We start from the raw sequence: 14,742 nt of genomic DNA on the forward strand, positions 1-14,742 counted from the left end.
AGGGAGTACTATGTTGCTTTCTACATGTCTTCTTATGGCCTTATTAAAGATCTTCATTTCTATGGGTTTAAACACAAGATGTTATTTTTGTAGCACATTTCTGATAAGTTTTTCTTCTATAAAGCTATAATTACAACCACATTCTAAAATATAAATGGGATTTGATGATAAGTAATCATTGTGTTTGTTCATAATCTATCAGACACGACAACGTTCATGTCGAATGTGTTCTAGAAATGTTCTTTGATAAATATGTTTTTAGCTATTAATATTTTAGTATGGTCGTAAATTTATCAATTCACATATCACTTCGATAAACAATTTTTAGTTGGGAGAATCAAGAAAGAAAGAAAAGAAGAGCGCTTCAAGGGTAAAAAGGTAGTTGCTGATGCAGCCCGTTGCAACACACGTGCATCCCATCGTGCAACATGGTAAATAAAGTATTTTGTCTATTGTTATCATGGTTTATTGTTGTTTGTAATAGCTCCACTTGTAGATTTATCTTCCCTATACATTCATCGGCCGATACATCTTGTACGTCATCGACAAAGTGGCACGTTGTCTATATATTATGGACCCTATTCAAACATCACAATCGTCAGAGGATAAAAATTTGAGGCATGCACTGAAATTAAAAAGTTTTGCAAGGGATTTCAAAGAAGCACTCAAAATAAAGCTGTCTGGTTGGAATTCCAATATATCTAAATGGGAACCTTTATTTCCGTTTAGTATTCCACCGAGTATAGATGGTAATGAATTCATAAGAAAAACTTTTATTTTTGTTATCACTATATTTTTTATTTATTAATTTAAAAAATTGCAGGAATGTGTCTGCCTATTTTGTTTTTCATTTTATGCTCTGGTGGAACGGTAAAGAATTGGTCAACCGGTTTGCACGACGAGTATTGTCCGTTACATGTTTTAAGACCTTTGACGTGAACTAAATATATATATTTGTTTGTGCAGAATGGGTATGAGTTGAGGAAGTAGTTTTTACTATACTTGCTAAAACGTCGTGGGAATGAAGCTAAAGAAAACTTTCCAGATATTGTGAAAGAATTTCTTAAGCGCATCATCTAGATATTGATAGTTTTGTAACAGATGTTTAGTTTGAACATCGCTCAGTTTGTTACATGGACATGTCGTTAATCTTTATTTTTATTATCAATTTACATTACAAAATTGGACTTCAATTATTCAATAATTGTGTTTGTGTTATATTGTTTGTACATATGAAATTTAACATGTAACTTTTGCAAACTATTTTAAGAGCCCGTGGCAACGCACGGGCACTCTACTAGTCTATACTCCTATAAAAGACTCAGTTGGTGATGATGGTGTGTCCCCTAGCCATCATTTTTGACCATTAGATCTGCATCTAACGACTGTGAGGTAAGTTGTGGCCTTTTTGCAACAATAGCCCACTTCTCTGCTCCAATTTGCAGAAAACCCCTTAGTATCTTGGAACCAACCACATCCCTCCCTCACCTCATCAAAACAGCCCGAGTAATATATTTTTAGTGAAACATAATAGTATATTTTTAGTGATATATGTATATCAAAACTAGAGTGTTTTCTTTCAAGTTTGTGAACAAGTATTATTCTACTTTGGATCCGTTGCAACGCACGGGCACATTGCTAGTAGTACTAGCAACTCAGTGTATAGTACCCTTGATCTCGCGTGGTGACAGTAACATGGGTAATTGAGGTGACTTGTTTTGACCAACGTGGAAATAGTAGCAGCTACAACTGAAACCAGAGAAAAGAACACAAGAGCCGACGACTCTCCTCTTGGATGCGGAGCAGCTCGGCGAGGCAGCAGTGGCGACTTGGCAACAAAGACGGCCGGGCCAGCGAGGTGGAGGCACATGCGGCTTTGGTGAGGGCAACTTTTACGCAGCTAGGCATTAAGTACCGCGGAAGAGGGGCCTACCCTTGGCGAGCGGCGACTCAAGGCCGCGGAAGCGACGGCTCAAGGCCACGGACAGGCGGCTCAGCGGAGTGGAGTAGGACAACGACTCATGGCAGCAACGGGCCGGGTCAAAGGAAGCACGAGAGCGGCTCAGACGGCCGCGCGTGCAGCAAAAAAGAAGACGGAGTCGAACCATGGCCGTGGGCGTCCCGGGTTCAAATCAGCGAGGCCCGGCGACTCAAGGCAAACGCTGCGGCTCGGAGCAGATGCTCAATGGCGCGATGGTGAAGGTCAGGCCGGTGAAGGCGGCGGCTCTCATCACGTCGACTTGGGGAAAAACGAGGCCTAGCCGGAGACGGGGCGACTCAGGCCTGGCGCAGCAACAGAGAGGCGCCCGCGAGGTGAGGCCGCAGCAGGGGCGGCAAGCCGGCGTGGCAGCTCGGCCACCCGGCGGTGAAGGCAGCAGAGGTGAAGCGAGGCCAAGTCCAGCCGCGGTGGCGAGATTTCCACGCGACGGCGGCTCAATGACGAGCAAGCAATGGCCGGTTGGTCTCGAAGCCGCGCAAGCAGTGATAGCAGAGTTCGAGTCGTAGTTTGAGCTGACCCGCCCCCTTTTTTTTACTAGCTTGAAACATCAACCAGGAAACAGAGGCGATCATCTTGTTTCTGGCATCACATGGGCAGGCTGGATGCTTCATATTTTCTTTCCTAATCATGCCTTGGGGCACGTGTTATACACTCATACTAATTGGAGCCTTGCCATACTAGCGTACTAGTAGTACTATTATAGCTGTCATAATGTAGTCTTGCCTGATGATTTTAACTGACGTTTGATCTCCTCATCATCGCCTCTGACTCGGACAACTGTTCTTGGAGTACCACAGCAACTCGGCAGAACCAAAAAGATAAACGCGGCGGAAATCTTGTCAGCGATCTCACCCAAAACCGAGCCGACTTTAGTATTGACGGACCGCTAGTAGCTTGCTCGAAAATCTGTGCCATCTAAATAATTCCTTCGTTTCGGAGTTTTGGACCCTTGCGTTGCGTGGAAGGCTCAGCTTTTGGTTGATTGAGGCTTTGGCACTGGTATTAGTACTTTCATGCATGAACAGGCTGCCACTAGTTGATGTGACGTTGCAGTTTTGGATGATCTGCGCAAGTACCTATGAATTGCTGCCCGTCTCGATGGATCGCGTCGGGCACTGTAGCAGAAATTTTTTGATGTGTCCTCGGATTGACAGATCGTCAGAGACGCTTGCGGCAACGCACAAGCCGTAACCCTAATATCCTCTGAATTTTAATTTTGTACTCGTTGTTCCAACTGCTTGTCGATGGTATAGATCTTCCGTGCCAGATCTTCTTCATCCGAAAAAGATTGCAAATTTCTCAATCGCTGAAGAGCTTCCTCCAAGAACTCAACACCATTATGCACGTGCCCCAAGGTGGGCGCCAACTGTCGTGGAATTGTCACGGCAGATGTCCTTAGTGTGAGGACTTAGTCGTGAGGCCAACGCATCTATGTGGTAGCTTGAGAGGGGTTGGGCGGAATCGAGAGACGCAACACAAGACAAGGATTTAGACAGCTTCGGGCCCCGGGAAACATCATCCGGTAATAACCCTACATGCTGTTTGTGGCTAGGTCTCATTATGATTATGAGGGAGTCGCCGGTAAGCCGGCTCTTCGTGTCTAGCCCTAGAGATTGTTTCTTCTTGCTTGTCCCTCTTTGGGGTGCCCTGCCCCTCCTTATGTAAGTTAGAGGGGCGGGTTAAATGTGGAGTCCAAATAGGATTAGGACTAGCCTATCTTCTCCTACAAGCCGGATACAAGTCCGGGTCTTCATTCCTTGTAAGAAAGATATTCCTCGCGCCTTTCCTCTTAAGCCGGCCTTCCATAACGTAAGCCAGCCTTCTGGGCCTTGAGCCTCCTAGGCCCCTGGGTCTTGTCGCTCCTCTGGTCCGCTTGCCAGGTCACCCATAAGTCGCCAGGATCGGGCGGGTCACTTAGTGTGTCGTCCAGCCAGGGCGGGTCATTAGTGAGTCGCCAAGTCTGGCCAGGTTATACTTTCGGCCGGGTTACACCGCGGGGTATATCCCCGACACAGCCAGAGTGCTATGCTGCCAAATCAAGACTTCCACCGCCACTTAAATAGACTTCTGCTGCCATGTAAATAGCCTTAGGGCTATGCCAGAAGATTATATTCATCACTGATGTAATTATATACACATGTATTTGATGAATATTCTTGTACCTGGAATGCTGTATCATGGACCTATCGTGCATCAGGTGTTATCCTGGGCTGACGTGCGAAGGCCCCCTGCTCCATGCGGATCGGTGCGCCACAAGGTGGTCTTCGACTGCCAAAGGCACTGGCGATGACGCCGTCTTGGGCTCCATGCACTACAAAAAAATATACTTCCGTGATGATACGTGTTTGTCACAGTAGGTCGCGTTTTTTGTCATGCATGTACATACATGATGATTTTATGACAGAATCAAGATAGTTATACCTGTGCTGTCGTAGAAATGTTCCATGACATTACCAAAATTATCATCACGGAAGTGTTCACTTCCATGACGATAAATTGCGCGTCACAGAAGTGCTTTCGTCAAGGGTGACCAACACGTGGCATCCACCGTAACGGAATGTCGTTAAGCTATCGGGTCGGCTTTTGGATCCGATAACCCATTAACAGCCCCGACCAATGGGGATTTTCCACGTGTAAAATCATCATTGGCTGGAGGAAACACGTGTCGGCTCATCGCTGGGACAGATGTCATCCACTCATTGGACAGAAGGCACCTATGATACGTGGACACGTGGCACGACCCAACAGAGGCCCATTCCCGTGAAAAGGCCGGCCCGTTTGACTTGGTCAAAAGGTGGCGGGCCGGCCCATGGAAAGCCTGTTAACCCAAGGCCCGTTATGCCCTATCCGAATTAGGCCCAGTGGCATCATCTGGGCCATCCAATATGATTCCAGCCCGTTTTCACTTCTGGCCCATGTATGGCCCATGACGTCTTTCGGCCCATATGAGGCCCTATGAAACTCTTGGCCTATTAACAGCCGTGGTGAAACTGGCCCGTAATGAACAGTGTATCACTTTACACCCATTAACGGCCCGTGGTGAAACTGGCCCGTAATAAACAGTGTATAACTTTACACTCATTAACGGACCGTGGTGAAACTGGCCCGTAAAGAACAATGTATCACTTTATACCCATTAACGGCCCGTTATTCCGTTGGGCCGTTTCCAGCCCATGTTATCTTTCGGCCTTCTCAGAGCCCATTTATTCTTGGGCTCATTTCCAGCATTCATTTACTTACGGCCCGTTACTGTCATTTTCTGCTTGTGGGCCAAATTCATCCCGTGGTTACAGTCGGCCCATTTGTGGTCCGTTAATACGTTGGGCCGTTTTCATAGCGTCATCAAATACGACCAATTAACGATGGCCCGTTATGGTCGGCCCATGAACGGACAATTCCAACTCTAGCCTGTTTACGGCCATAACGCGATCTGTTTGGCCCATGTTTGGCCAATCGATCATACGGCCCGTATAAGGCCCATTGATGATACGGCCCATAGAAGGCCCATTGTTTCTACGGCCCGTAGAAGGCCCATTGTTTCTATGGCCCGTAGAAGGCCCATTGTTTCTACAGCTCATAGAAGTCCCACTATTTCTACGGCCCGTAGAAGGCCCACTGTTTCTACGACCCGTAGGAGGCATAGTAAATATTAGCCCATGGTTATTGTGGCCTAGTTTTAAAAAATAGGTTATTGCAGCCACTAGCAAACCGCGGAAAAAGAAATGCAATGACTACAAGCAAACAAATAAACAAGACAACAAGGAAATAAATAAGCAAGCAACTTACGCTAGGCTATCACGGCTATTACACATATTACGTCCACTGGGCATCAAAGTTCGCCACCAGTGCAAATATAGGGAACACAACAGCATATAAACGCCGCAGCAAAACAAGTCCAGAACTGAAACCACTTCAGAAGAGCTCAAGAAACAATATCCAGGGTACCCATAATGCTGGCAAGATGCTTAGCAAGCTTATTAACTTCCTCTTGTTTGGCGCTTAAGTCCTCCAGCGCTTGCTGTTGCACCAGAAAATATGCATCTGAATTCTGCAGGGACTTCCTTAGTCCTTTGGCTTCCTGTCACATAACATCTAATCGATGTCTTTCAACTTGAAGTTGAGACTCAAGAAGCCGAACTGATTCAGGCAACAAGTTCGAAGAGCTGGTGCCAGCAGTGGTAGCCAGTAACTCGAACACTACATCAAGATAGGACTTTGGGGTTGTCTCAGTGTCTTCAATATAGTTTTTATCAGCTTTCTTGGAGACCAACAGGGATGTCTCACTATCTTGAACCTCATCTGCATTACTTCCTTTACCATTGCATAACAGGGTACTCTTCTCCAATATTTTATCCGCGTTCTAAAAGAGAAACAAACAAACACATCTCAGGTTTACAATGTAGTATTTGAAACTCATTTTGGTAAACCAGTTCAGTAGTAAGGTGGACAGGATAACAGCATGAAACAAACATATATCTATGTAGTATGGTCATTGTATGGTCTATATCATTCTAGTTTATGTTGCCAAATCAAGATAGATACAGTTCGAATCATATCTATTTAAGACAAAGCAACATAGACAGAATATAAGTGTGGGAAACTACACAGCAATAACAACACTTGTAATGTGCATGGTATGAGAACATAACTGTTTATTCAATTGAAACTGAAATCAACATAGAGCAAGTTACATCAGCAAACAGCCAAACACGTTGAAGAAACAGGTTGAAAACATACATGTTGCACCATTGGAGTTTCAATTGCATCCTTCAAATTTGAAATTAGTTGGTATCAGTAAATACAGTGATGCAAGAGCAAAGTAGTATGAACCATAGCTACGGAACCTGACCTGAGAACAATTCTTCTTCTACTTTAAGCGTTGACTTCGGGTTCGGAGTGGTGGTCCTCGTGATTTGGGCACTGCAGTTGCCTTACTAACTGCTCGTGTTTGGGTGCTCTATGGTGGAGACGGTGCTGTGTCGACGGGAACTGGGTGTCTATATGCTGGGGTTGGGGTTAGAAGGGGTGTAGCTGGTTCTCTATCCAACTGGGTAGGGGTACAATCTGCATGAGTGTGGGTTATGTGTGGTGGGGCTTGTTCTTGGGCAAGTACAACCGTGGTTCTATCTGCATCGATAGGTAGCACGATCTTTTTTGAAGACCGTGTTTTTACTCCCACAGATACTACCATCACTCCCTCCAATTGAAATGGCTGATAAACAAGAAAAGTAATTGAATGTATAGACATTGTAAGATAGACAGGTGCAATGGATAGTAGGGAAGAAAACAGGGCATGAAATAATTCACATTTATGTTGTCTAAGCAAACAGAATAGCAGGACATAATTTCACATATATGATGGCTAATTAAATAGGATATCATGACACAATTTCACATGTATGATGGCTAACTAAACAGGATAGAATGACATACTTCAAAATATGATGACTATGTAAACAGGATGACATGATATAACTATATGATGTGTCTATTAAAGTGGTTGGCATGCCATCAATCCCAAACATGTCGTCGATGGAAACATGATGGCATGATATAATTCATGGATAGAATGACATAATTTAAAATATGATGACTATATAAACAGGATGAGATGATATAACTATACTATGTCATTAGAAAATGGGTTGGCATGCCATAATTCAGATATATGTTGTCTATGTAAACATCATGGCATGACATAATTCAAATATATGATTTATATACTAAGGAAGTGAGCAGAGGGCAATCGCATATTGATGTGTCAACTATGGAGATGGCAATCAATATTGTGTATATGATGTAAAAACTAAGCATTGCAATACAACATATGCATTATATGAGTAATATAACCCTGCCAAGTTTGAGCATACACCTCAGGGGGATAATAGGACTGATCATCTGCCTCTGAATCCTCTTCTGAAGAGCTATCTGTAACCAACAAGATATCTTCTTCAACAGGTAGCATTGTCTGCTCTGAAGACCTTGTTTTCACTCCAGATTTCTCCATCACCAATTCAAATGGCTGATGCACAGGAAGAGCAGTTGAATATACAAACATTGTCGACAAAAGCAATGAGAAATACAAAAAAGGACGGCATGATATAATTCACATATATGACGCTTGCCTAAACAGCATGGCATTGTATAATTCACATACATAATGCCTTGCAACAAGATAACATTGCATAATTCACATATATAATATCTTGCAACAAGATGGCATTGCATAATTCACATATATGGTAATTAGACACTAAACAGGTGACATTCACACAAAGCATGTCTAAACTAAGCAAATGACATAGCAATGCAAGATACCATACGCATGATATGAGCAACATAACCCTGCCAAGTTAGGGCATGCACCTCGGGGGGGGGGGGATATGATTGGTCATCTGTCTCTGAATCCTCCTCTAAGGAGCTATCGGTAACCAGCAAGACATGCACTTCGTCAGATAGCATTGTCTGCTCTGAAGACCTTGTTTCCACTCCAGATTTTTCCATGACCGTACCGAATGGCTGAATCACAGGAAGAGTAATTGAATGTACTCAAATTGTTGACAAATTTAACACGTAATAAAAAAATGATGGCATGATATAATTCACATATAAGATGACTGGCTAACCAGGGTGGCATTGCAAAATTCACATATATGATGCCTGGCTAAACAAGATGGCATTGCATGATTCACATATACGATAAAGAAACTAAACAGATGGCATTGACACAAAGCATGTCTAAACTAAGCAGATGACATCTTTAATGTATACAATAAGCAATGCAAGGCACCATATGCATGATATTACCAACATCAGCATGCCAAGTTAGAGCGAAGACCTCATGGGGTAAATAGGAGTGGTCTTCTCCTTCTGAATCCCCCTCAAAATAGTTATCTTCCTCTTGATTACGATCCGAAATGGGTGGAGTAGGGGCTGCCTTTGCGCCCACCATGGAACGACCTCTGCATGAAATTTTATTGCCACGCAAGGCTCGTCTCTTTTGCTCTACATGATCAGTTCCATTGTGTACAATAACTGGCATGCATAGGAAGAAAACATAGTGAGATTATGTAAGGAGTGCATGCACAAATCCAGAGTGATGGTAGCAAACCGTGGATAGACCCAAAACCAATGATAGCAGGCAGATAATAGCTTTAGTTAAAAAATACAGATAATGGCTCCTTTAATGTTTGTTTGCACCCAACATGAAACTCATAGTTGACACCGGAGATTAACCAGATAGTAGACAGATAGTACTGATTGCTGCCCCAATATGTACCCCACAACCATTTAAAAACTCAAGTTTTAGCATTACTTTGGACCTGACTCAGAGTCTAATAGGTGAACACGACGATAATGTAGCATGTCATCATATTAAGCAACGTGTAATGTAAGCAGACACGGAAGAGTGCGACCTCTCTTGCGGACCCGTGTAGTCCTCAAGGTCATCTGCTCAGTTGATGATGGTAATGCAGTTGTCGTGGCTGCCAGCGGCAGGGAAGAAGATCTAAGGTGGCGAAAGACAGTCTGGAGAGCGGATCCCTACTGTGGTGAACCCTTCCATCATTGGAGCAGCTGAGCTCGGGTGGAACACAGCGCTCCAGGAGCAGGACAAACCACACAAGGTTTTCTTTGACACATATCTGTAACAGAAATAATTGAGTAAGGGCTTGTTTGAATTTGAGGATTCTAACAATGCAGGGATAGGAAATAGACAGAAATAAGATAGGAATGCACGTGCAAAACACAGAATTTGAAAATACAGGATTTCTGCCAATCTGGGTGTTTGATTCACAACAATTGGAAGATTACAAAATGCAAAAAAGCATGGTGAGATTAAGTCAAACCACAAGAAAATGTACGGTTATAATGCTATTATGCTACTATCTCTTAGTCTTGTGCTTCATGAATAGGAATATGAAAAGGAGGAGAAGTGGAAATTAGAATTCCTACGGTTTTTCTTTCAAGGAGACACTAAAGGAACAAATCCTACAGTTTTCCCTTGCTCCATTCCTTTACACCAAATTCATGAAAAGTAGTACCATAGGAAACTTTCCAATTCCTATGTTTTTCATTCACTTTTCCTTTCAAGCACTGGCGATTCTAGTAGGCAGGCTTGAGCAAGGAAAATCCTACACTAAAAAAAATGTTTTTGTGCTACTTCTATTACTTTGGACCCAGGCCGCTGCCATACTAGCTCAACTCCTAGGCCCATCGACAAATGCACAGCTCAAACGCGCAGAGATAAATAATGATGGCGTTCAAGAGAGTCCATCACGGATAGCTAAGTTACCTGGTACCTGACTGCTTGTCATATAGTAGGATAAAATAATCGTATTTCCCGTTACTATGATTGCTCAGTGGACTATATATATATATATATACACACACACACACACACATCTGGGCTATTCTATTACGCATAACAGAATATTATTTTGTTACCCTTTTTGAACTGACGGTTTCAGGCGGTTGTACTGATGATTTCGAAGCGGTCGAACTGATGCTTTCGGTTCTGTTTAACACATCGTCTTCTTTAGTTCAAAATTTTTATGCAATTTTTTTGTCGGAATGGGGCGTGTAATATATCCTTGGAAAGATCTTGACAACTATATTTCAAGTATATTGAACGTTTTTGCAAAATCATTATGGTTTAAAAGTAGTTTTGAAAAAACCGTTTTTTTCAAAACAAAAAATGCAAATCGTATTTTGGACTCAATTTTCAAACGGGTTGTCAGAATTGAGCAAATAAGATGGCGTTGGAAAGCTGGTGAAAATCCGCATCTTCCATATATCTAATGTTTTTTCTAATTCTATACGATTTAAAAGTAATTTGGAAAATGGTGAAATTCTAAGCGAAACGTATTTTTGCGATTTTTTGCAAATGGTTTGTCGGATTGATGCAAATGATATGGCGTTGGAAAGCTATGGAAAATTAGCAACTTTTTAATATTGAAATGTTTTTCTAATTCCTTACGGTTTAAAAACAAATTCGAATACGGTCAAATTTGATTTCGAATGCGATTTTTTTAAAAAGTTTGTCGAAGTGAGGCAAATAATGTACGGTTGGAAAGATATCGAAAATACGAAACTTAGTCATGTTGAACATTTTCTCAAATTCGCAACTGTTGAAGAGTAATTTGGATTACGGTGAGACCCATCGTGTTGTTTTTCCATCAGAAAAAACAGAGTACTTATACTGATCTACCTGTGCGTTTGTACTGATGTATTCTTCGGGAGAGTAATTTTGAAAGGTTCCGGAAAAAGAGTACCTGAACTGATGTCCGCATGGATTTGTACTGAGCGTGTTTTCACTAAATAGACTTTCCTCTATTTTTTCGGTTTCATTTTCCTCGTAAGTTTTCAATGGTACACGATATCATAGTCTCCGAACTTTGCATGGTTTATATGTTGAACTGAATCATACGTAACTTTTCAATGATAACTTTGAATACGGTATGACCCATCGTGTTGTTTTTCCGTCAAAAAAGTAGAGTACCCGTACTGATCTATGTGTATGTTTCTACTGAGGTATTTTTTATAGAGTAGTGTTGAATAAGGTGAGACCGGTCGTGTTGTTTTTTCCGTCCCGAAAACAGAGTACTCGAACTGATCTCCGTATGGGGTTTGTACTAAGTGTGCTTTTCACATACCATACTTTTACTTTGTTTTCCTCACAACTATTTTGTTGATTTTGAACTTTTGTTTTTTCTACCCTAGAACTTACCAAAGTTTTTCCCAGTAAAATGTGCACTCTCTTTTTGAAATATGTATGAACATTCACATGGAGAGTATTTGAAGTTCTGAGCACTTTCTTTTTATATAAGCATGCTTTTTTTCTAACCCTTGTTTATTAACTTCATGTGGAAGTGCCACATTTTCTTTCGTAGGTGAATTTTTTTCTGTGTGGGTTTTGGACTTATCTATCTTTCTAGTTTTGAACTCACCCGACATTTTTTACATTGATCTTTATTAGTGTTATTTAATATTGCACGATCGTCATGTTCTTTTCACACTGGGAACTTCCTGTGTATTCTTTTAAGTTCCTTTTTATTCTAAACATCTTGTTTTCTCACCTTTGATCTACTGAATTTTTATTTTCTTTTTATATTGAGATGCCACAAATATTTTTTTTCTTTTCTTTTTTGCAGACATTCATTTGTATTTTTTAAACAATTATACTTGGGACTCCCACAAAAAATATAAGCAGGTGTACAAAAGCAAATAGCATCAGTACACAAGCAGTGTGGTTCAAATTAGTCACTTCAGTACACAAGCAAATATTGTTGATCTATCAGTAGCATACAAGTAAAAGCAAACTAAACCATGTCAATTTCAGTAGCACACACATAGCTTTTTTTTGAACTGATGATAAAGCACATGGTGAACGTCTACTTAGTGTATGTTTACTCATACAACCATAGGAGTATACTATGTTCACATCCTTTTCTGTGACTTTTTTCTATGTTTGAACATTTTGTTTTGATGGAAGGGCATGTCACCTGGAACATCTTCTCGCTGCCTTCTCTTCCTGCAAAATAATTCTAGTACTTCGTGTTGACCTAACACAACACAACATCAGCGGCAAAGGCCCTGACCCCTGAGTAGTCCAGCATCTATATCTCCCCCTTCTACTTTTGAAACCAGAAAAAATGAAACAACTCGTCAGTACGTGAAGAATGAGAGAAAAAAAGTCAAAAGAACTTAAGCATCCTGCAACTACTTTTGCAATTTATACTAATCCCTTTTGCTCAATGCTTGAAATGCCGTACAATATTAAGAAATAGAAAGGAAAGTGGTGAGAGCTTTTGATTGAACTTTCGACGCTTTGTCTTTTGAAATTATATGAACTGATTAGTTCTTTGTTTAAAAAAATCTAAATACAATGTTCCTAATCTGCAACAGAATATTTTTTTAGGGGCAAGTGAAAACAATGAGACACCGAACCCTCTCTCTAACACACACAGACCTGATGGTAGAATACATAGTGAATTGCTAATAATGTTTTTGATTTTCTCGTATAGAAAACATATTCTTTTCTTCTTATGATATATACAATTGAACTATATATCCGACATGATCGAAACTTTTCCCATGTTTCTCTATGGATTGAGGAAAGAATACATAGTGAAATAAAAATTACCAGTACTAGTCTTGGGAAAACTTAGACTGAAACAGTGCTACTGAAAGAACCATTGGAAAATGGAATTTACCTTCAGTCTCGACAGCGAGCCTCTCAAGATCATGATCTGCAAGGAAAAAAATGGAGCAAAATAGGTAAAAAAATCATACAAATCAGATGAACTATCACATGCAATAGATTATTTTCTTTCTTTCAGGAATAAGAACAAACACCCATGGGAGCACAAAATGGAAGACATCCGCAAGTAGATGCAAAAAATGTTTGCCAAACTAGCAAGATGGAGCCTAAACCAACAGAATGGTCTTGAACTATAATGCATCACCCATTTTTTGGATCCATTTGAACTAAAAGGGAGCTCCTTTTTTCACCTGCCGGATGAATTGAAAAAAGCACACAATGTTGATCTGAAGAACCACCATATGTCGAACTGAACATACACAAGAAAAGGACCGGCAGCAGATGTCAATATATAAATTGATGTTTATTGCAGGTTTTCGGGAATGAGATTCATGTTTTGTAACTACATTAAATTTCTAAATATGTGTACTGCTCCATAAGAAATGTTATTACTACATATGTCCAGACTATTTAGCCTCTATTTGACAATAAAGAAACATCAAAAGGATGGTTGAAGTTCTTTTTAGGCATATAAACATATAACTTGAGAGCAACAGGAATAGTACAAGTTCTCCAATGCAAACTGAACAAGGTTTACCAAGCATAAGAACAAAAAGGTAGAGTGCACCCAATTTATTCGTGCCTCTTTTTCTAAACTTTTGTGCATGCTAGATTTAACAAGCGATGATCCAATGATCAAAATATAAATTTAATCACACCAATTAGTAGAGAGAGACGTAGCAGCACAAACACAGTCAATCTTTGAGAAGACAGATAGGCATTCTGTACTGTTCTGTCCTACAATGCTGCTATGAAAATGAAGTCTCAATTATATCATGCTACAGATTTCTCCTACGATGAAAAGCACATGCAGCACCACACTAGGTTTGGTACCAGCCTGCCTCTTCTCGCGTTGCTCAGCCTATTTGTCATGACAAGCGAGCGCCAATGGCGAGCGGCAAGGAGCAGAACTTATAGGCTCAGAAACGGCAAGGAGCAACTCGCACCCCTGCCCTTTCATCAAACAGGTGGTGGGCACCTTGACTTCTGAACTTTCATGGTCTTTCAAGATGAGCAAGTGCAATTTTTCATGGAACCAAACTTTTGAACTTTTTCCAAGACACTCTTTTGAACATGTGGCGGTGTGCACCAGTGCCAACAAAAGCTCGCTCGTGAAGGAGCATGGCAGGAGGTGCTTGGACGGATAAGGGAGGAAGAGTTGTACTGGTGTGAGCCCCTTACCTGGACGGGGATCGGAGGAAGTAGTGCGTGCAGGCGGCTAGGCCTGTGTGTAGAACTGAGCTTTTTTTGTCTTGCAGTCTGTCCAACCTCCCTCGTGCTGCAGTACAGAGAGAAACAAATTAGCGACAGAAAAGAGCAGTAGAGAGGAAAGAGATGTATGTACTGCTGTTGTTCTTTTGTTGAACCGCAACTGAATGTCATAATGTAGAGAAATTGGAGAAGAGGTTGCGTGTCAGCCGTG

Source organism: Triticum dicoccoides, chromosome 6B (genome assembly GCF_002162155.2).
Source record: "Triticum dicoccoides isolate Atlit2015 ecotype Zavitan chromosome 6B, WEW_v2.0, whole genome shotgun sequence".
Lineage (NCBI taxonomy): Eukaryota > Viridiplantae > Streptophyta > Magnoliopsida > Poales > Poaceae > Triticum > Triticum dicoccoides.